At 37.3% G+C, this 24,935-nt stretch overlaps 1 pseudogene; it reads left to right on the forward strand.

The window, feature by feature from the left end:
• The first annotated feature begins 691 nt into the window (after positions 1-691).
• Positions 692-16,179, forward strand: LOC101679583 (annotated as a pseudogene).
• The last annotated feature ends 8,756 nt before the right edge of the window (positions 16,180-24,935 follow it).

The following is a 24,935-nucleotide window of genomic DNA, read 5'->3' on the forward strand; positions in this document are numbered from 1 at the left end:
AGTGAAGAAGGAAAAAAAAAAAAAACTTGGGGAAAAAGATCATGGTGTAGTGGGGGAGAATATAGGTTAGAAGCTAGACAAAGAGGTAGCGATCTCAGCTCGCCACTTTGGTAACTTTGGGTAACAATTCTTTTGGTCATTGGTTTGCTCATCCTGGAGAGCACACTGGTTATGTCTAATTGAAAGGGTAGCAAGGGAATTAAACATGCTAGGGTATGTGAAGTGCCTAGAGCAATCACTGGTCGGTCATTGCCAATGAATAAATACTAATAAATAAATAAATATTAATTATACTTTTTATCATAACACTTATTTTTATTAAATATTTACTCAGAAACTGAACAAAACTTTGTTAAATCATGCCAAAAGACACTCAATCTAAAATTCATATAAAATATGTAATGTAGTCTAAATATACGATGGTTCATACACTATGTAGACATTTATTTCTTACTCATGTAAGTTAAAAATAGGTTTTCCTCTTGATAGGGTAGGTTACTCAGGGATCCAGACACCTTTCATCTCTTGGTCTCCTCCATTCTCAAGATATGACTTTTGAGGATGTCTTGTTTATTTATATAAACGCAGCATAGCGAAAAAAACATGGAAGAAGGTACTTGAAAGATTACCATGGGCCTTATCTGGAAGGGCAATCCACCAAACACATTTCACCAGCTAGAACTCCATCAACATGGTTGCATCTAAATGCAAGGCAAGATCAGGAATGGAGTCCAAAAAGTCCATGCCCAAAAAAGGTGAGGTGTGTTTAAGGAACAGTCAACCAGTCTCTGCCACATCACAATGTTAACAATAAAAAGGTTAATATGAACAAAATACAACAGATTATATCACAAGTAATTGAACACATTGAAATACTATTATATATGTAAATCTTATAGTAGGTTATATATACAAGTGGGCTGGCAAAAAAGTGAATGTATCTTTAAAATAATTAAATATTAATGGAGTATTTGAAAGGTTTGTAGAAGGGGAGTGCAGATAAGATGTGTAGATTAGATATGAAGATGCTGCTGCAATCTGGAGAATAGCCTGGGATTATTCAAGTGTTATGATATCCATCTAAAAATGACCCCTAGAGCTGTGTGCCTGGACAAGTGAAAATTCACAGGCTCCACCTCAGTATCATCATGCAGTGTTGGAAATGTTATTGTCTATAGAAATGCTTTTGGTATTTGTCTCAAGCCCCAGAGGGTTAGCATAGGGGTGAGACAAGGCCTAAAAACAGAAATTTCTGGAGGGAAGCCTAAAGAATTTAGACTTGGATTGTTTGGGCAGAACCAATGCAATAGTGTATTGATTTGTAGGTTGAGAGAAGGAACTCAGTTCCCCCTGGACTTCCTCATATTCCCAACACTGGTTAGAACCTACTAAGAAAATTTATTCAACATGAAAATTTTTAAATGATCCAAATTTCCAATTCAGATTGTAATGGAAAGAACAAAGAAATGCGGGTGCCTGGGTGGCTCAGTGGTTTAAGCCTCTGCCTTCAGCTCAGGTCATGGTCCCACGGTCCTGGGATCAAGCCCGGCATCAGGCTCTCTGCTAGGCAGGGAGCCGCTTCCCTTCCTCTCTCTCTGCCTGCCTCTCTGCCTACTTGTGATCTTTGTCTGTCAAATAAATAAATAAAATCTTTTTAAAAAATGAGGAGAGACTAAAACAGTGTTTTTTATAGACTAGAGAGGCAAAGGCTAAGGGGTTATATGGCTGAAGCTCACGCAGTCATAAAAGATATAAAGTAAATATAGACTGTACACTGAATCCAGAGAAATAGGTGAGAATAGGTGGAAACTCTTAAAGCTGGAACCAGATAGGTTTAAATCTGATAAAGGTAACACCTGTACACCTTCTTTCCTGATTATTTTGAGAAGGTGCCTAAGTTTTGGGGCATAGTGATATGTTCCCATTTTCTACCTGTATATGAATGTCTCTGTTTTATGCTCAGAGAACAAACAGAATTGTGAATTGTATTTTTCAATTAGCATGGATGATTTAATATACTTGGACAATTTGATAGATTTCTTTGGGAACTTAGGAGCACACCAGCCTGTTGATGTACTTCTCCACACTATGCTCAGTCATTTGGAGAGGCGCTGCACACTACATAAAATACTTCCAATAACTGCTGACTTCCAGAGCTAATCCTTTTTAAGTTTCTACTCTGTCCTTCTGATTATGCCTCTCAGTTTGGTGTTCATCTGTCTTTAACACCTAACACTTGCTAACTTCCCTTTTAATAGAGAATAGTTCAGTAAACAACTGAATCTATGATAGATTGGGATAGGTTTGACTAGCCTTAAAGGGAGAACAGGAGTCAACTGAACTCATGTGAGAGAATCTGGGATCCACAAATCAAAGATGTTTCCTATGTTAGTTTACTCAAAAGGTAGTGGTTACATAGAAATTTTATATCATGAAAACCTAAAATACAGGCTTCCAGAAAGGTTAATCTGAATTCACACATGTCAGAAAAATATCAAGAAGTCTCCGGGTGTATCCCTAACCTTTTGAGTTTCACATGATAGAAGACCACTATCACATGACATTCCCCTGTATGCTCCTAGAAGAGACAGAATATTGGATGGACCATAGTTCAGACCCACTAGACTAATTCTTGTGCTTTTAAGTAAAATCCTCTGTTTCTTTGAAAAGACCTCTTTTAAATTGCAGATGAAGCTGGTCTGGGGAAAGGTGTCCCTAAAGAGAAAGTAGCGCAAGTGCCCATGTTAGTACTATCTTACTGTGTGCACAGGATAAACCTAATGCAGATTGAACTAATCTAAAGTTCAACATCTGTTTCATTCAAAGTGGAACATTTGAAATTCAATGCAAAGGAGGACTTTCAAGCCTGGCTTTTATTCTGAACAACTAATTGCTGTGGTTAGTTTTCAGTTTTTGAGTCCATAAAGACCCTTAGCTAGTCTCAATAAAAGTCCCATAAAGTAGCATTACAATTTGATGAATGTTTTATAGGTTTCATTCTGTTTTAAAAAAGAAGCATTGTATATAATTTTACAAATTTTTAAATTTAGCAATATTGGATATTAGCAATATTAAATACCATGGTTAAGAGCCTGTATTCTGGAGCTAGGCAGACTTGAGGTACAATTTCACATTTGCTACTTTGTGACTTTGGGCAAGTTATCTAGGCTTTCTAAATTCTAAATTCTTTTTTCTCACTCTAAAGTAGGGATATAAATAATTACTGTCACCAAGGTAGTATTAACAAACTAATATTTATCAGTTAAACAAAATAATTTAAGTAAACTCTTTTTTTTAAAAAGATTTTATTTATTTATTTGACAGACAGAGACCACAAGTAGGCAGAGAGGCAGGCAGAAAGAGAGAGGGGGAAGCAGGCTCCCTGCCAAGCAGAGAGCCCAGTGCGGGGCTTGATCCCAGGACCCTGGGCTCATGACCTGAGCGAAAGGCAGAAGCTTAACCGACTGAGCCACCCAGGCATCTGTACAGTCAGTTAAACTTTGTAAGCAGTGCTCCTAAAGTCATATCCAGAAGATATTATATATAAATTATAATATGTTATTATTTATATTAATTATTATTAAGATAAAATTAATAGCACACTAGTATTAATATTATTGATATTTATATTAATTATGACATTTTAACATTAATTTATTTGTATAGTTTCCTTTCTAGGTAAAGAATTGCTGTAGTGTTACCAAAGAACACACCATTTTAATGAAATTTCCAGATAGTATTTAGTTGGGGGAAAAAAATTCAAAAGATGGCATGCTAAACCTTAAAGAAATAGCCAGCTCAGACCCTAAATTGTGTGGAAAAAGTCTGGGTCTATGATTCTATGATTCTGGGATTAGGCAAGCAGCTGATGGCTTGATCAGACTAGGGCTAACCTGAAAACTGCTGACTTCCTGGATGTGAGCCAAAGGTTGCCCTTGGGGTTGAGATAAGCCAGTTAATCTCCTGACTGAAACAACTAGTCTATACTTTGAATTGCTCTTCCCCGGTACTTGTCAGGGATACTGTGGATTGACTACATTCTAATTTTGCCCACTATGTAGTCCTAGAATTGTGAGGGTGTCTTGGGCAAGAGAATGGTATAGTTGCTGTAACTTGACTAATTTAGCTGCCAAGAGAAGGTAAGGTAGAGTGTTGGGTTTACATGATTTTTTTTAGATCAGTTCCCAGTCTCTAATGGAGAGAAAACAGCTGTATAATAGGTCTAGCTTGTTTTATTCATGTGTAAGGATGTAATAAGGAATCTGTAAGCTGGTATTAGCTGTGCTTCTGATCCTCTGAGAGGTTCTTCTGGCTGTGAGAATCCTTGAAAGTTGTTGAGAGAGTCATTTGGGACTGCTGTATGCTGATGACTTTGAAATGGAAGATACACACAAAATGAAAAGAAGACTTTCTAAAGAGCCAGAATAAAATAAAGGCAGTCACTGGACATTAAGCAGAAATTTGGCACAAAATTCTACCATTACCTGATATTTTGATATAAGAAATGCTAAAACAGATTGAGCAGTGAAATGGGTATCACACAGGCCTGGAAGTCTTCAAAGCGACCATCTTCAGCCCAGAGGGCATTGAAGGCTCCAACTTTCAGTTAGGTGATACTCCATTTTAATATTTGTACCATATCCATTCAGTAATAGACCCTATTTCATTTAAGGTATTTTGGGTTAAAAATATAAATAAAATCAGTCCCTTCCTTTAATAACTTTATATTCCAATAAAGATGGTCACATCAAATAAGAATATCATCAAGAAAAAGTGAACAACCATCATTATAGTTACTTGGAGATTGAGCTGCAGCTGGAATGACTGAAGAATTCAGACCTGTTTATAAATCTGTTTCCCTTCATTTTCTTAACTTATTGTATGTATTCTTCTCAAACTCATCTGTTCCTGTAGCTATTGTTTGTGTTTTGTGGCCCTAAAGTTTTTCTCTTCAGCCTCATTCTCACCCGTCCTCTGCTAGCCAAATGTATAATGAATAAATTTTACAAAAATGTCGATATGATCTTTGTGAAGAACCTAAAGTCTTATTATCTTTTGATGTAATCCATGTGAGTTGGCTTTACCATATTCAACCCAGCACCAACTTGAATTCTTGGAGTTCTCTGAGATTCTTTCATTTCCTTCAACCCCACATCTAATTGGCCTCTAAGTTTAGTTGTTTCTACCTCCTCCTTGACTCATTCTGTGCTACAGGTTAGTTTCTGGGATGCAGATTCTGCTTCAAATCAACATCTGGAAGGAAGGGGAAGGAAGTGGGTTTGGTAGAGGGTAAAGGTAAGGCAGGCACTAGAGCCTCAGCCATAAGAATCTTGGGGACTAAAATGACTTCTGAATTGTCCCACCTTGATAGAAATGACAGAGACTTCATGCTCGAAGATCTTCATGTCTGTTCTACTTGCCTTTCTGTTTATTTTACAACCTCCTTATTTTAGGTTTTCAGAACTTTGAACTTTTCTAGAAATTTTGTAACTGTTCCCCTTCCCCTTTTCTATATGCCCTCCCCTTCAGCACAAGACAAATTCTTGTCACTCCACTGATTAAAATCTACCAGTAACTCCTCATCTGCTGCAGGATAAAGTCTTGACTTCGTAGCATGACTTTCAAAGACCTTATGAGTGTAGAGCTTTCTACTTTTTCAGACTCATTACTTTACATCTGCTCCTGGACCAATTCTAGGTGCCAGCAAAATGGAGCTCTCTGCAGTTCCTTAAATGTACCCCATTTACCTTGTGTCTCTGCCATTTTATTCCAAAAGAAAGCCCTTTTCGTACCTTAGCTGTCTGCTGAATTCATCCTAATCATTCTTCAAAAAGTCAACTCAAGTCAGTTTCTTAAAATGTCTTCCTTAACCTTTCTAGTCAAAATCAAGCACTTTAATTTCTTTTTTTAAAAATATTTTATTTATTTATTTGACAGAGAGAGAGAGAGAGATCACAAGTAGACAGAGCAGCAGACAGCCTGATGCAGGGCTCGATGTGGGGCTTGATGTGGGGCTTGATCCCAGGACCCTGAGATCATGACCTGAGCCGAAGGCACAGGCTTAATCCACCGAGCCACCGAGGCACCCCCAAGCACTTTAATTTCTGTAGACTCTCAGAAGCTGTAATTATTTTGTTTTTCACTTGTCTCAATATCTATGATGTAAAAACTCAAAGGGCCAGTATATTATAGATACATACATTCCATGTGTATTATAGATATATAAATTGATCTTCGTCCCCTATCGTTAGCACAATTCCTGGCTCAAAACCGTATGTTTCAGAATGAGAAAGAAAGAAAAAAGGAAGGAAAAGAAAAGACAGGAAGGAAAGAAGGAAGGTGAAAGAAGTCCCTCTCTATAGTAACTCTAAACCTTATTCTAATCAACACCACTGATTGTTTCATGAGGCTTTCATGAGTTCTGTGTTGAATTATTTTGTCAACAGAGAAACATTATGATTTGTGAAATTTATTCTTGATATGCTTTGGCTTTTGCATGACTTTGTATCTCCATGAAAAAAATCACAGGTTCATAATTACCAACCACAACGATTTGATCAGTGATAAAATGGACCTGCCTGGTAAGGCATAGGACTGAGAACCTCACACATCCTTAGGGTAAGCTCACAAGAGAAGTTCTGGCAGTAGTTATTAAGAGGCATTTGGAAAAGCTGGGCAGTGAACATGAGGCTGACCCACAAATAGGCAAGAAATGTGTGTGTCAGCAGGCGACTGGAATAGGGTGTTGAGAGAGGGAGAGGACAAGGCCTGTTTTATGACTTCTGGTGGCAAAGAGAAGCGATTTAGGGTGATGGAATGAAGGCTTCTTCCCGGAGATCCAGCCAGAAGTAGTGGACACTCAGTCATAGCTACTGGCACTCAGAGGTTGTTGATGACCCTTGGAAAGCCTAGTGTGAGGGACTTACCTAAGTACTAGCTTCATAGGTGCCAGGATTGAAGCAGAGAGAACTAAGCATAAAATTGGAGCAACAGATTAGAGACCCAGGATATTACAACAGAGCTGCGTGGCAGAGGTTTCGCTCTGTGGACAAAACAAGAACTCCTTACGGAAAGTAGAAGCAACGAAATGGTGGGACTGGCAAGAGGATTGACTCGACGTGGAGATACCGATGAAGGCTTTGTTGTCTCCTAAGGTACAGGTCTGGGAGCTATTTGGTGAAGGCTTGAAGCTATAATTTGTGAGAATGACCCTTAGTAGTAGAGGTATACTGGACAATAAATCAAACTTCATTTTAGTCAGGATCCTGGGAACCCATAGTATCAAAAGTTTCTTCCACTAGTAACCATGAATTATCAGGACATACCCAAGGGTCTAGTTAAGGAATTTATTTTGTGACTGCATTGAAAACAAATTCCCCAAATAGTCCCATCCTTGACCTGTATACTCCTTACAACATAGGAGAGTGAAGAAACAGTGGAAGAGAATGTTGTAATTCCACTTGGATTAATCTTAGTGAGGACAACTAGTTGCAAAACAGTTGTCCCCATCATGGTTGGGGGCATGCCCATGCGAAAAGAGCATCTGACTCAAGCAGGACCAAGAGAGTCCTCCCCCAGGATATCTTTTGCCTGCATTACCATGCCTTCCCATGGCAAAGCCATGGGAGAAGGGTTGATTATGGTCCACACCATGTCTTCCATAGTGCACAAACATGTCTGCAGTAAGGATCAATAAAGCTACACCATAAGGAGATGAAAGAAAAGGACCAGTGAAGGGGGAAGCCTGATATAGTTCCAGTGCATGGTTCCAACTGTCCCCCAGGCCCTGCCCCTCCTGAGGATAGATAAATTTGGATTATTATAAATTGCATTTCAAAGAGCCAGTGAGGAACCCTAGCAGATAAGGATGGGTGCAATGTTCTATTCTCTCAAGATGCTTGCATTCTGAGGTGCAAAGTTGGATCAGAATTAGTTCCGCTCAGGGGCCGGAACTTGAATCTCTGTGGCCTTCAGAGACATAGGTGGAATGGAACAGTTCTGGTGGTTTGTCCTTTTGCAGAATGGTGGGGCCCGCAGAACTAGAAGTGAGAGCTCATGTGTACTTGCCGTCAGTTGAACATGTCTTTTCTTGAAAAGTAAGGGCAAGAACTGGAGGAAAGTTATGAAAAGAGAAAATATTTTGAGAAAATTTTAAAGCACCCGTTATTTTATAGTTGTGGGACTTGGGTTTAATTTGAATCCGTAAACTCAGAGGGCATCTGTAGGCATTTAGAAAAAGATGGTTAATTTGCAGCAGATACTAGCTTTTGTGCAAAGGCGGAGAGATGTACTGTAACATATGATGCAGATCACTTTAGAGTAATTGAACCATGGCTTTTGCATGCTTTCGATCCGAAGCTTATCTCTATCTGAAGCCTGTAGAAAGTCTTTTCCCATTTACATAACAGGGCAAGAGATTATTACAACTAAAATTAGATCCACGAATTGCTATGCACAGTGCTTTGTAGCATAATCAAATTATGATAAAATAGCCTTTATTTTTTTATTGCTGTATAATATAGTTAGGTTTTTTAGTAATTTGTTTAGAAGTAAAGGAGCGGAAGTACTATCTTATTATACTAAAGCATCGAGGATTTTTGGCCAAATTGACAACCTTGCTTGATTGTTTTTTAGAGATTCTTATTTGGAGAATGGGAAGGATCCTGATAAGGTCTAATTTGTTTTCCTGTCTTTGCCCCTGCCCCTGCCTTTTTAAAAAATATGGGCCACTGCCCATGAGTTCTTCCTGCTCACCCTTATCACTTAACCTGATAATACCATCCCCAGAATGTGGTTCCTGTTCATTTGATATTACCAGATAAAATCAAAAGCCTTATGCTTTCCCAGCACTGAAGAGTCTTGAGCTGTTTTCTCCCAGATTCTGAACAGGGAAAATCACAAGAACCTTGACATTGGTTAAATTATTCTTGTATAGATATAAATATGGGGGGGGGGTAGGAAAAACTACCAAATTGTTGAGAAGAGAAATTAGGTGGTAGGGGAGAGGGGAAAGTGGACATGAAGACTGAATAACAGAAAAAAAAATGACGGAAGGAAGAGAAGAGGAAACACAAGAATATGGGTATGAGGGAAAAGGAAGATAGACAGCAAAATACAACCCAATGGAATCCTGTAACACGGTGTAAGAGCAGATTTCCATACCATTTCGAGGCACTGAAAGTTTCCTGATGGCTCTATTCAGCAGAACCCCCTCCCCCACCCCATTCTATATTACCGTTAATGCTAAAGGTAGCAGTAGCTGCAGAGGTGGCATTTTCCTCTAATTTAATTTTCAGTTACTGAACTCAGTTACTGACTCTTTACAGCCTGAGGGAAGACGAGCCTTTGTTAAAGCCGTGGCCGTTAACTTTCACTTTTCTTTTCAACCTCATTAGATTTCCTGAGGTTTAGTTCTAGACCTAAAGCACTGCACTGTGGCTAAACTATGTAAAATAACATTTTTGGTGAAAAGCAACACCTGCAAAAATGTCACACAAATTTCAAGTTCCGTTTTATCCAGTGATGTCACCAAATGAAATCCTAGTACAGAAAACGCAAGTAATAGGGTATTAAATTTGTCACAGCCTATGACTGCCTTCATGGCATCCCGTGGTGCAGTGATGAACCAGAAAGCCTTCTTGTCGGGTGGCACCTTTATATGTGTGCTCAGTGGGTAGCACAGCCATGCAGACGTTAGGCTCATTGAGGCAGGATTTGAAAGGAGGCTGCTAATCTCCCTCAGTCCATATTGGGTGTCAGAATTTTGATTGAATCAGTGCAGGATGAGCCATTTCCCATGTAGAGGGATTTGTTACAAAAATGGCATTTTTTTGAATCCTTGTTACAAAAATGGCATTTTTTGATTCCATGATGAAACTCTGGAATGAGAACTGTGGATGACTGGACAATAATGTAAGTGGTTAGAAAGATCATATGATGCTTCTGTGATCTGTCTCTACTTACATGTCTTTCGGAGCAGTGTTTCTCTGCTGGCCCAAAGTGTGGCCCCCAGGTTGGTGCCCTGTCGCAGATGGGAAGGCACAACCAGGAAGGTTTTATTGCCTCAGGACTCACTTTGCCATGCATAGAGTCTCTGTGCCCTGGTCTTTGTGACAAGTTGTTTTCTCTCCTCTTGTGCTATATTCTGTCCTTGATGGAATATAGATCTTCTAAAGCCATGTCAGTGAGACAAGTCCCTCCTTTGAGGAGCATAAATCTAAAGGGATTCACCTTCTGCTCCTGTGCTATGGGGCTGTGTGTGTAACACCACTGACCTTCCTCTCAGCAGAAGTCGCTTGGGGTGAACTGCAGGCAACTTCTTGTTCTACATCATGTACGTTTGCTTTACTTGAGTTGCCAGCTATGTAAGAATCATTCTAAACAATATTTAATGATATAAAAGTTACTAACAAAAAACTTGGCTTGATAGATGGCTAAAACATTTTCTATTTTATTCTTAATTAGAGAAGTGATGAAATAAAGTGAGATCTGTTTGATAGTAGGAAATGTACCAAATTTCATTTGGGCCTGTGCTAGAGTAGTATTTTACAAGCTTTAAAAAAATACACAGTAAGAAATACATTTTATGTCATGACCCATTTTTTTTTTTTTAGATTTTATTTATTTATTTGACAGCTAGAGATCACAAGTAGGCAGAGAGGCAGGCAGGGAAAGAGGAGGAGGAAGCAGGCTCCCCACCAAGCAGAAAGCCTGAAATGGGGCTCAATCCCAGGACCCTGGGATCAGGACCTGAGGTGAAGGCAGAGGCTTTAATCCACTGAGCCACCCAGGTGCCCCTGTCATGACCCATTTATTGGAATGTATACAGTTCTTGCTAAGAAATCATGTGATGTGTTTTGACTGTTTCACATCTGGCCTGTTGTATTTATTTCATTTAAAAATACTAGTTAGAACCCACTACATTTATTTCATTGCCCACCAATGGGTAGTGACTATAAGTAAACAACTTTCCTAGAAGTTTGAGGAAAATAAGCAAAGAGGATAAGAAGAAAGTTTAACTTAATGGAAATTAAGTAGTCAACATGTGGGTATAAATTCTAAACACACAGTAGGTGTTTTGCGCTTGTTATTTTTAAGTATTGAATTTAATTGCTGATTATTATTTTTAATGATCTTGATGGTAACTTGTTACACTGACCTCCATATGAGCTTTCAAACCAGTTTATATGTAAACAGCATTAATGCTCTTTATGGCTATTCTCTTATTTAACCTTAAAAATAACACTAGGAGAGAAATTGTTTATCACACAATGCTAAGGATAAGAGGAAATTTACTCCAGGTAATGTTAGAGTTAGTAAACAGTCCAGCAGAATTCTCCCTAAGTGCTGTGACTTCCTTTCTGCACACAGATCCATAGCTGGGAGGGTTATCAGAATGACCTGGGAGGCTCTTTCCATCTATACCTTGTACCCCCCTCTGCTTACACTAAAGGAAAAGAAAAGATGGATGATCTATCTTTAGTATTCTAAATATGAGGTCTATTTAAACCTCATCTCTTTTTATACTTTGTTTATATGTTTTCACTAATGACCTAAAAAATATTACAGATTGAAAAGTATGCCGATTAGTCATGAACATTTTAGAAGTTAAATAAAAGCATAATTTATTATTCTTTCTAAAGAAAGAAATAAAAAAATGTGAATGTATTTCTCTTTCTAATAAGCTGTCTATCAGGTAAGCAAGGCATTGTATTGAGAAGAAAATGGCCAACAAATGACACCCCTTTTCATTTCCTAGCTCTTTAGTGACCTGGTAGTTGGACTGAAGCTGTCAGGGCACTCACAAAATGAAAGGATGTAAAATATGACACCATATTCCTAAAACCGCATGAGGAAAGGAGTAAAGAATGGATTCAAACGTAAGTGACCATCAACTTAATATAGACTGCTATAAGAAGATGTTCCATACAAACCTAACAGTAACCACAAATCAAAAACCAGTAGCAGATACACAAAAAAATCAAGAGAAATGATTCCAGGTATATTACTAAAGAAAGTCAACTAATTGTGAGAAAACAACCATAAAACAAGTAACAAGATGACAATAAAAACATATCTATCAATAATTACTTTGAATGGAAGTGGACTAACTCCTCTAATCAAAAGACATAGGGTGATAGAATATATAGAAAACAAGACCGACACATATGCTGCCTACAGGGGACTCATTTCGCATCTAAAGACACACTCAGGTTGAAAGTGAGGGGCTGAAGAAACATTTATCATGCAAATGGGTATGAAAAGAAGGCCTGGGTAGCAATACTTGGATTGGTCGAAATAGACTTTAAAAACAGACTGTAACGAGAGACAAAGAGGGACACTATATAATCATTAAGGGGAAAATCCAACAAGAAAATATAACAATTGTAAGTATTTATGTACCCAAGATGGGAGCACCCAAATACCTAAAACAGTTAATAACAAACCTAAAGAAATAATTACCAGGAATACAATAATAGTAGCAGAATTTAACAACACTTAAAAAAAAGAAATAGAATAGATTAATGAAACCAGGAGCTGGCTCTTTGAAAAAAATCAACAAAATTGATAAACCTTTAGCCAGACTCATCAAAAGAAGAGAGGAATCAAATAAAATTGGAAATGAAGGAGGAGAAATAAAAACCAACACCACAGAAATATAAAGAATTGTAAGTGAATGCTATGAAAAATTAAATGCTAAAAAATTGGACAGCCTGTAAGAAATGGATAAATTCCTAAAAACACATAGCCTCCCAAAATTGAATCAGGAAGAAATAGAAAATTTGAACAGACCAGTTGCCACCAATGAAATTAAATCAATAATCCAAAAACTCCCAACAAACAAAAGTCTAGGACCAGATGGCTTCATGGGTGAATTCCACCAAATATTTACTTATTTATTTATTTTTAAAGATTTTTTAAAATTTACCTGACAGAAAGAGAGAGAGAGAGCTATCACAAGTAGACAGGCAGAAAGAGAGAGGGGGAAACAGACTCCCTGCTGAGCAGTGAGCCAGATGTGGGGCTCAATCCCAGGACCCTGAGATCATGACCTGAGCAGAAGGCAAGGGCTTAACCCATTGAGCCACCCAGGTGCCCCTCTACCAAACATTTAAAGAAAAGTTAATATCTATTCTTCTCAAACTATTCCACAAAATAGAAGAAGGAAAACCTCCAAATTCATTCCATGAGGCCTGCATTACTCTGACACCAAAACCAGATAAAGACACTATGAATAAAAGAGAACTCCAGGCCAGTATCTCTGATGAACATAGATGCAAAAATCTGCAAAATACTAGCAAACTGAATCCAACAAAACATTTGAAAATAAACAAAAACAAGGACAAAACCAAAACAAAACATTTAAAAATCATTCACCATGATCAAGTGGGATTTATTCCTGGGATAAAAGTGTGATTCAATATTTGCAAAGTAATCAGTGCAATACATCACATCAATAAGAGAAAGGATGAAAACCGTATGATCATTTCAATAGACGCAGAAAAAGTGTTTGACAAAGTACAACATCCATTCATGATTAAAAAAAAAACAAAACGCTCAACAAAGTGGGTTTAAAGGGAACATACCTCAACGTAATAAAGACCATTTATGGAAAACCCACAGCTAACATCTTACTCATTGGTGAAAAACAGAGCTCCCCCCTGCCCAAGATCAGGAACAGGACAAGAATGTCCACTCACCACTTATATTCAACATAGTACTGGAAGTCCTAGTCACAGCAATCAGACAAGAAAAAGGAATAGAAGGCATTCAAATTGGTAAGAAAGAAGTAATAACTTTCAAGGTCTTTGGATGACATGACATGATATATAGAAAACCCTGAAGGCTCCATCAAAAAACTACTAGAGCTAATAAGTGAATTTAGTAAATCACAGTATATAAAATCAATGTACAGAAATCCATTGCATGTCTATAATGCAATGAAGCAACAGAAAGAGAAATTAGGAAAACAATCCCATTTATAATTGCATCAAAAATAATAAAATGCCTGGCAATAAACTTATCCAAGGAGATAAAACACCTATACCCTGAAAACTTTAAGACATTGTTGAAAGATATCAAAGATGACACAAACACGTGGAAAGATATTCCATGCTCATGGATTGGAAAATCAAATATTGTTTAAAAAAGTGTATTACCCAAAGCAATCTACAGATTTAATGCAATTACTATCAAAATACCAATAGCATTTTTCATAGAACTAGAAAAAAAAATCCTAAAATTGTTGTGTGGAACCACAAAACACCCTGGACAGCCAAAACAATCTTGAAAAAGAAAAACAAAGCTAGAGGCGTCACACAGTTCCAGATTTCAGGTTATACTACAAAACTGTAGAAATCAAAACAGTGTGGTACTGGCACAAAAAATAGACTCATAGATCAATGAAACAGGATACAAAGTCCAGAAACCCACAATTATATGGACAATTAATCTTCAACAAAAGAAGCAAGAGTAGGCAATAATAAAAAAAAATAGTCTCTTAAACAGATGGTACTAGGAAACCGGCCCATTTTCATTCACCATACACACAAATGAACTCAAAATGTGTTAAAGACCTGAAATCATAAAAGTCCTAGAACAGAGCATAGGCAGTAATTTCCCTGACATCAGCCATAGCAACATTTTTCTAGTTATGTCTCTGGAAGCAAGGGAAATAAAAGCAAGAATAAACTATTGGGCCTACATCAAAATAAAAAACTGTACAGCAAAAGAAACAAACCACAAAACTAAAGACAACATACTGAATGGGAGAATATATTTGCAAATGACATACCCAATAAAGGGTTAGTATCCAAAATTTATAGAGAACTTATAAAACTCAACACTCAAACAACCGAATAATCCAATTAAAAAATTAGCACAAGACATTAACAGACATTTCTCCAAAGAAGACATCCAGATGGCCAACAGATACATGAAAAGATGCTCGACATCACTCATCATCAGGAAAATGCCAAGTCAAAATCACAATTAGATGTCACCTTATCCCAGTTAGAATGGCTAAAACAAACAACAAGGAACGACAAAGGTTGGCAAGGATGTGGAGAAAAAGGAAGCCTCGTGCACTGTCGGTGGGAATGCAAACTGGTACAGCCAGGTGGAAAACAGTATGGAGGTTTCTCAAAAAATTAAAAATAGAGCTACCCTACAATCCAGTAATCCTACTACTGGGTATTTGCCCAAGGAATAGAGAAACCACTAATTCAAAAGCATACATGCACCCCTATGCTCATTGCAGCATTACTTATAATAGCCAAATTATGGAAGCAGCCCAAGTGTCCTTCAATAGATTAATGGATAAAGATATGATACATAGAAACAATGGAATAATATTCAACCACAAAAAAGAAGGAAATCTTGCCATTTGCAACCACATGAATGGATCTAGAGAGTATAATGCTAAGTGACATAAGTCAGAGAAAGACAAATATATGATGTCACTCAATACGTGGCATTTAAGAGACAAAACAAATGGAGAAAGGGACAAAGAGAGAGAAACTAAGAAACAAACTCAGCTATAGAGAACAAACTGATGGTTACAAGAGGGGAGGTGGGTGAAGGAATGGGTGAAATGGGTGAAGGGGATTAAGAGTAAAAATCATTTTTGCCACATCTATTGTGAGAATGAAGACCATTTTTTGGCACTCAGTCTGTCGACATTCCAGAAAAATGCCAGCATCACTCTTAAGGAAACTGTTGTTACTGTGAAGAACCCGAGAGTTACCCTGATGGAACTTCAATTACATCAACATAGAACTCAGTCTCCTTGGAAAGAAAAAGAAGAGGCTCCGAGTTGAAAAATGGCAGGCAACTAGAAAAGAATTGGCTACTGTTCGCACTATCTGTAGTCATGTAAAGAACCCAATCAAGGGTGTTACACTGGGCTTCCATTACAAGATGAGGTCTGTGTATGCTCAGTTGCCTATCAGTGTTATTTAAGAGAATGATTCTCTTGTTCTTGGGTGAAAATATATTCGCAGGGTTCAGATGAGGCCAGGTGTTGCTTGCCCAGAAAGATGAGTTAATTCTTGAGGAAATGACACTAACTCAGCTGCTTTGATTCAGGAAGCCACAACAGTGAAAAACAAGGATATCAGAAAATTTTTGGATGGCATCTATATTCCTGAAAAAGGAACAGTTCTGCAGGCTGATGAATAAGATCTAAGTTTTCCAGTTACAGAAACAGCAAGATGCCAGATGATTTTTCAGACTTATTTGTGATATTTTAAAGATGCAATAAAAGCTGTATTGATTTGGGGTAAAAAAAAAATTCTGTATATTACTCAGTGCTCATCATTTATCATGATGAGCACTGAGTAATATATAGAATTGTTGAATCACTCTAATGTACACCTGAAACCAATATAACACTATTTACTGTACGTAAAAAGTCTAAAAAGTTAGATATAATTCTATGATATACTGTATTTTAAGATGAAAAATGAAATATAATATCTACACTAAATGCAGCTGCCCTGAATATTGACATTGAGAATGTAGCTATGAAATGAAATAAAAATGAGATAATAATGCAAAAAGAAAAAAAAAGAGAGAGAGTGGGAGTGGAAGAAGAAGGGGAAGAAGAAGAAAAGAAAAATGTTAGGGATTATTATTGGGTGATTTTTAAAATCATTTTTGAAATTCAAAATATTTTTAAATTGAACTTTCTGGATCTTAGGTCTTTTAATGATTCCACTGATAATATATGGATTTTTTTTTTGGTATGAGGTTTTTAATGTATTAATATTCTTTACTTTTTAGATATAAAAGCAGAAAGCGTGATTGGGGAAATACATTTTACATTTTGATGACAGAATAAAATTGTGTGGACTGAATTAAACTTTGGGGGCTCATGACTTAAGTATTATTTAAAGTCTTCTCTAGAATTACTTTAATTGGTTATGCGTTCTCAGAAATAAAGAATAGCCTTGAAAATATAATCACTAAGCTATCAATTTTAAATATTTATTTTAATTATTTAAAGAAAAACTGATCTCTTTCTCTGCCTTAAAATCGTTCATTTCATCAAGCAGAGGGCATCTTATTTCACATGCTAGGTACAGTAGTAGGTTGGTGTGGTCGACATCCCTGCTACTCACCAGTATTTCTCACCCTCCTCCCCTTCTGTCATATGAGAGCGTTAGGCTCTTCCACATCCTTGAGTTTAGATGTAGTTATGTGGCTTGCTTTGGCTAATATACAGAAGAGAAGTGTACCAATTGTAGGTGGCACTGAAGAGCTGTGCAGTACTCTGTGTTTTCTCTTCCTTTTTCAGTTGACCTAGGAGAGTGCATGTTTCATATGGTAAGTGCTTCAGACCGTCATCCATGGAAGACAGGTTTCCAGGACCTAAGACCTAGGATGAGCAAGAAATCAAGTTTGTGGTGTTATTCACTGAGACTCAAGGGTTTTCTTTACTGCAGTGTAATCAGAACTATCTGGTTATAGTCGATTATATTATTGGTTATAGTAGATAAATTTAAAAAGGTATTTAAATAACATAGAATGTTAGACTGCATATATAACCCTAAAAATTATTTTTTGTTTATAATAAGATATACATAAAATAATATTTTGTTGTTGTTAGCCAAGGGCTTTTCTTTGATTATGAATTTGCCAACTAGAGTTCCATACTGTCTGTCGCTCATTACCACATAGATCATTCTCTATATGTGATTTTCCTTGAAGCAAGAATGTAAAGACATGGGAGAAACAACCTGAGTGCAGAATCTTAGGGCTTTTTACATTGCCATCTTGCAAATATTTTAGAGTTGTCTCTCTTAATAAGCTTAGTTTAGGGTTTAGGTGAAGGGATTAAGAGGTACAAACTTCCAGTTATAAAATAGTCATGAGGATGAAAGCACAGCATAAGAGAAATAGGCAATAATACTGTGATAACGTCCTGTGGTGACAGATGATAACTATATGTATCATCATGAACATTGTGTAATGTGTAGTATTAACAGTCAAATCACTGTGTTTTACACCTGAAGTTAATATAACGTTGTATGTCAACTATACTTCAATTTAAAAAATCCACTTAAAAATACAAGCCTACTTTGACAGCACTTTTTAGAGACTTACCTTAAGTCTTGAACTCTCCTAGCTTTTCATACAAACATCTGTCCTTTTCACATGCCTATTTTTCAGTTTATGTGGTATTTAATTAAATTGTATAATCTAGTAAATATAGGTGCTAGAAAAATTTGGGAATTGACACAACTGTTTCTTAGCAATCATATAATTCCTTTGGCTAGAGTAGAAGACTAGAGAATCCTAGAGAATAGCCTGCTGGTCATGAGTTTTGATGCAGAGAGCATCAGTGCAGCCTTTTACATTGGAGCCTAGAGAGTCAGTATACTGGACACACTGTGGCGCAGCTTCTCAGGTTTTCTAAATGACTTTCCTCCTTCTCTTTCTTAGGCAGGACCCATTAACACTGAGGCACCCTTCCTCTTTGGAAAGAAACTTGAAGGTTTCACATAGTCTGGGTAGGAAATGGAGGAACAAAGATTCTAACTCAGACAGGTTGACTCCTAACCACTTAAATGGAGCCTGAGGCACATGATAGAAATAGGAATGCTGATGCTAGATCAGAGGCTCTCTAAACACTTGCTCAGAATTAAGCAGCCTCCAGGTAAAGTAAGTCAGAGCTAGCTAGTATAAATCTGCTCCTTTTGAAAGATCCCATTTCTGCTTTTTATAATAATTTCTGCAGGTGACTAGATTTTTCTGATTTTATTATGTCACTTATCCAATCATTCAACAAATATTTAATAAGCATCTTGTGGGCCATGGGAAATGATAGGTACTGTGGGTATACAGAGATCATGAAGGTACAGCCCAAACATTAAGAAATTCACAGGCTGGTAGGAAGACTGACAAATACTCAAAAAACTGTAGTAGAATAATGGTAAACATGGGGTATGAGAAACGCAGAGGAGAACATCAAACTCCTTGCCTGTAGCTAGAATAATGGGAAGACAACCCAGAGACGACAATGAAGAGCAGGGTCCTGAGCTCTGGGCATCATTTTTCCAGGAGAAATGGGAAAGAAAAGACATTTTAGGCAGAAGGAACAGCACATGGCAGGAAATGGAATCGTGAGTATAGCGCATGCCGGAAACAGCGGATAGCATGGTGGTTTTAGACTATGGCCAGAGGGGCCGTATAATTCACCCACAAAACCAGGATAATACTTTTGAGAGTGAAAAGGAGTGCTTTTCATAATTGCTCTGGGTCAACACAAGCAAACAAGCACTGTCCCAGGTAAATCAGGGGGTGTGGTCACCCTGAGTGAGGAAACCACAGAATGGAAAGGGTTTAGGAATCACTTAGACTTGAATTTCAGTAAAGGCTTAGATGGTCAGAGGCAGAGTGACTGAGTTCAGGCAGTTATTTTGCTGACAAATTCCTCATCTGCAAAATGGAAATTATTCATCTTGTCCTTGTAGGTTTGTGCTACGGCCGTATAACACATACCAGGCAACTAGTGCAAGTGCTAGTATAGTACGTGCCCAGTAAATGTTGCTTCTCCAGTGTCTCCTCTACTCTCACCACAGGACAAAAAAGGAAGATAGTCTGCAGGATTAGGCAAGTACTAGATTTCCATAGATCTTTTGTATCATACTAAGGAGTTCGAATTTCAACCTAAAAAAAATAAGCAGAGAAATTACCCAATCATATTTGGGCTTTAGAAATAGGAGCCTGGCAGCAATGTTTGAGATTTATATCAAGGCAGTAGGTCGTATTGAGGAGCTCCTGGTGACCTCTGGTGTTCTAAAACCTTAAGATCTTTATCTTTTTGGATGAGAATAACCCTGAAACAGAGATTCGTGTTTAAAGAGTTTCTTTGGCAGGTCCCAGAAGATAGCCTAGGAAAGTGGGAAAGTGGGGCAGGGAAGGAAGGCATTCAAGAAAGGGCAACTGAGCCTTAATCCGCTAGAGAACTCTGGGAGATGTATAGAACCCGTGGCTCAGAGGGGGCTCAGGTGTTTGTACAGCCTCGGGGGAGGGCTACACAGGAGGGCCATTAATTCTTGGGCATTTCCAATCTGCTAAAAGGGAAGGAAAAACAGGCCTTACTGGCCGGGAAAGCCCTCAGGCTAAGAGATGCTGGCAGTTGTTAAATCAGGCCAATGTACATGGAAATGATCAAGATGGAGGGCACGAATAACAGTGGCGTCTGCCATTAGTGGAAGCTCTGGCTTTAGAAAAGTAGGGTAGAAGGAAACAAATAAACGGAAATCTCGCATATAAGTCAGCAAATTAATTGTGTCGAAATTGTGTTATTAATATAAAATGGCCAATTGGATTTTTTAAATTTCTCACTGAGTTGAGTTGATTTTGTTTACTCTAGGCCAAAACTTTATAGCCAATGAAATGTAAAAGAAAGAGAGACAGAGAGGGAGGGAGGGATGGATGAATGGATGGAAGGAAAGAAAGAGAGAGAGAAAGAAAAAGAAAGAGAGAAATGAAGAAGGTAGGAAGGAAGGGAAAAGAGAAATAATTTATTAACTAATTTTAATTACTGTAAAATTACTGATGAGAGTGTTTGGAGCCTTTCAAGGTGGTTCATTTTTCCAGGCTTGGGAAAATTAAAAGAAAAAAAAAAGAGAGAGAGAGAAATTCTGGTAGCTTCCTCATACTACAGAAGGACATACCTGGACAGAGAAAATCTAAATAACCTTCCCATGATCACTTAATGAGGTGTAGAAAGATCTGGAAAGGGTATTTCCTGCCTTGGCCTCTTCTTTGCTTTTTTAGCTCTTCAGCAGTGTCTAACTTAACTAGAAGACTAATATATACTGAATTGTTAGGTGGTGCTCTTTCTAAAGTGACATGGTGGGTTTCTTAGTATTAAGGTTTATTTTTAAGGTGGACACCTCACATTTTCACATAGGTAGAAGTTAACGCCATCTAGGGGCGCCTGGGTGGCTCAGTGGGTTAAGCCTCTGCCTTTCGCTCAGGTCATGATCCCAGGGTTCTGGGATCGAGCCCAGCATCAGGCTCTCTACTTGGCAGGGAGCCTGCTCCCCCCTCCCCCCCCCCCCGCCACCTGCCTCTCTGCATACTTGTGATCTCTGTCTGTCAAATAAATAAATAAAATCCTAAAAAAACAAAAAACAAAAAAAGAAGTTAATGCTATCTTATAAAAAAGGAAACTGACGCTCAGAGAGTGTTCTTGCTTAAGATCACGCAGCAAGTTTTTACTAAAACCAGGATTAAAATTCAAGATTTTTTCTCTTTTATCTGTTTTCTTTTCACACAAATACAACTATTTTCTGTTTATTTAGTAGATATATACATACGTGTGTGTGTGTGTGTGTGTGTGTGTGTGTTTGTGTGTGTATGAACCATGGAGATTGCTTCCATAAAAAATATTTTACTAGACGGGGTGCCTGGGTGGCTCAGGGGGTTAAGCCTCTGCCTTCAGCTCAGGTCATGATCTCAGGGTCCTGGGATCGAGCCCCACATCAGGCTCTCTGCTCAGCAGGGAGCCTGCTTCTCCCTCTCTCTGCCTGCCTCTCTGCCTCCTTGTGATCTCTTGCTCTCTGTCAAATAAATAAATATATAATCTAAAAAAATATTTTACTAGAGGAAGAGGCACTCCAACACAATTTGACTTCCTCATATTTAAAGTGGGTGCCAAGAAAGTTTGTAAAGACGAAAAAAAAGTTTTTTTCCTTTTTTCGTATTGTGCTCCGTAACTCAAATACTTCATATACAGAATGATGTTCCTTTTTATAACTAATATAGTAATATAAAACCCAGTGTGGTTAAACCATAATAACTTGGAATGATAACATAATTGAAGTTATATGCAAAAAAGTTTAGCTAACAAAGAATAATTTTCAACACCAGAACAGCTAGCTGGTCTTGGAATAGTCAAGGGAGGAAAGAGAATCCAATTATTACATTCCCAACGTAGTATTTAATGGAGAATCAAAACTTTATAGGCTTATAGTTTATAATTGTCTCATGCAAAAAAAAAATCAGGAAAACTATACTTGTGAGAAAATTCAGCAAAGTTATGGAATAGATGTAGATTTTATATTTTCTTTTGGCAATGATTAAAGTTAGAAGGAAGATTTTGTGTGAATATTTCTTTGGATCCTTATAGATGTAATTTCAAATCTTCTCTCCCACTTATTAGTAGTATGATTAGACTATCGTCCTCTGTTTTGTCATGTATATTCTCAAACTTTTATCCCCCTCTGCTAATTTACATTATGCCTGCCATACATTAAGCACCACTGGTGAGTCATATTATAAATAAAACTACTTGTGGGGCATCTGGGTGGCTCAGTCAGTTAAGCTCCTGCCTTTGGTTCAGGTCATGATCCCAGGGTCCTAGGTTGGAGTCCCATGGCTGGCTCCCTGCTCAGTGGGAGTCTGCTTCTCCCACTCCTTCCCGCTTGTGCTCTCTCTTGCTATCTCTGTCACTATGTGTCTCTTTCTCAAAGAAATAAGTAAAATCTTTAGAAAATAAAATAAAAAATAGAACTACTTGTATGAATTATCGTTAAGATAAATGACAAAGTTTGATATATTTAGCAGATACTAAATTTTTTTTATTTTTATTTTTTCAAATTTTTCAAATAATTTTTCAAATTTATTTATTTATTTTAGCAGGGAAAGAGAGTGTAGGCGTGGGTTGGAGAAGTAGAGGGAGAGGGAGACAAAGTCTTAAGCAGACTACATGCTGAGCTGATCTCAAGACCCTGGGCGCAAACCTGAGCCAAAACCAAGAGTCTGAAGCTCAACTGAGTGCACCATCCAGGTGCCCCAATAAAAAATAGTTTTATTCCCAGTCACAGTTTGTGTTCTTTTTGCTATATCTTGGTACATGTTGGAAGAACTATGGAAAGATGGAGACTTTGGAATTGGATAGACTGGGATTTATAAATCACAAATGGGCTACTTGGCAACTTAGTGACTATGGACACATAATTTAACTTCTCACAGGTTCAGTTGTTTTGTTTTGTTTTGTTTTTCTCTAAAATAAAAAATAGGAACAACCATCCTTCAAAGTTGAAAATCAAATTAGTTTATAGATATATGTGGTTCTTTCATCTCTAAAATGGGAATGCCAGTCTTTATGATCTTAAGATGTTATGAAGACATACATAATCCATTTGAAAGTATGTTTTTTAAAAGTCTGCTAAGTATTGGATGCCTGGGTGGCTCAGTCAATTGAGCGACAGACTCAATTTCAACTCATGTCATGATCTCAGCGTTGTGAGATTGAGCCCTGCATTGGGTTCCTCACTGGATATGGAGCCTGCTTGAGGATTCTCTTTCTCTTCCTCTCAAAAAAAAGAAAAGAAAAGGAAAAATCCTAATCCTGACTCAACCCACTGGACTAATCCAGGACTTTTTGTCCCAGTAATTCTTGAATAAACTTTTTAAAAAAATCAAAATAAATAAAATAAAATCTAAGTATTATAAAAATTTTTATTTTATCATTAAAATTTTACTAAAATCATTAAATATGATATAATAAATATCATTAAGAATCCTTAAAATTAAAACACAATTTAAACAGTTTATTTCTGATGAGTAATAATTTCTACTATAACTTAATCAAATCATGAAGTTGTTGAATATTACAAATGATGACTCAATATTTAAAACATTTGTTTTATATTTATATTTAAATATATATTTTATATAATAATAAATAAACATAAACATAAATATATATATTATATTTAATATTTAAATTTCTAAGAAACCAAACATATCTATCTGCTAATGATTAATATTACAATTTTATTTTTATTTTAAAAATGTTTTGTCAGGGGGCGCCTGGGTGGCTCAGTGGGTTAAAGCCTCTGCCTTCAGCTCAGGTCATGACCTCAGGGTCCTGGGATCGAGCCCCACATCGGGCTCTCTGCTCAGCAGGGAGCCTGCTTCCCTCTCTCTCTGCCTGCCTCTCTGCCTACTTGAGATCTCTGTCTGTCAAATAAATAAAATCTAAAAAAAAAAAAAAATGTTTTGTCAGAAGTTTCCTTTAATCACCTCTACTCTATGTTAAATATGTTATTTAAATGGCAAAATTCCATTTTACATTACTTTTTAGGGTCTCACCACTTTTTGAAATCATAATAGTATAAGATGTTTCCTGTAATTAAATGGACAAATTAGAGATATTGATTTATTCCTGTGGATGAAGCCTGCAGGTAATTTCTGAATTGCAAGGTCCTAGCCCTGATGAAGCTTATGTATGAAGTGAGAGAAAAGGTAGAGGAGACCAACATTGTCAGTAAAATATCCATAGAGGAATTAGTATTCCAATGAAACATTAATGGTAAAGAGGATGGGGAAAGGGTCAGGTAGTGGACTGTGTAAAGAAGGAGGTCTGGGAAAGTCCTGACATGTTCAGAGACTTGGGCCTTATGAGTTGTAGTCAGGGAATGGTGATGAGAAGAAATAGGAAATAAGTCACTTGTGGGAGTCATTGTTTCTCAGACATAGGATGCAGTGAATAGACATTTAATGTTTTTAACAGAAGAGTTACCAACTAAAAGTGAAGTTCTGGGGGATTAACTTGTCAGTGGCTTCTAGACCTGAATAGAGTAGAGAGAAAGAAAAATTTCTGAGAGGAATATCAATAACTTGCTATTTATGACTTGAGTATAAAGATAGTCATCGATAAAAGGTTAAGAAGTGAATTACTACAAAAAATTAAAAACTATACTTGTGAGTTGGTCTAAATGGAGTAAGGTCAGTCAGAAAGGGAAGAAAGTTTAGATTTTCTTTTTTGGGGGGTTGGAGGGGGGTAGGGGGCATTGTGGATGGTATAGTCTGCTCAGGTATAGAAATGTTGTGTTTAATCCGATGGAGCATCCAATTAGACTAGTCTTGTCACAGACTAGGGCTGGAGTCTTAAAAGTAAATTAGTTCTGTGA

The sequence above is a fragment of the Mustela putorius genome, unplaced genomic scaffold (genome assembly GCF_011764305.1).
Source record: "Mustela putorius furo isolate JIRA1106 unplaced genomic scaffold, ASM1176430v1.1 tig00537350_pilon_pilon_pilon, whole genome shotgun sequence".
In the NCBI taxonomy this organism is placed as follows: Eukaryota; Metazoa; Chordata; class Mammalia; order Carnivora; family Mustelidae; genus Mustela; species Mustela putorius.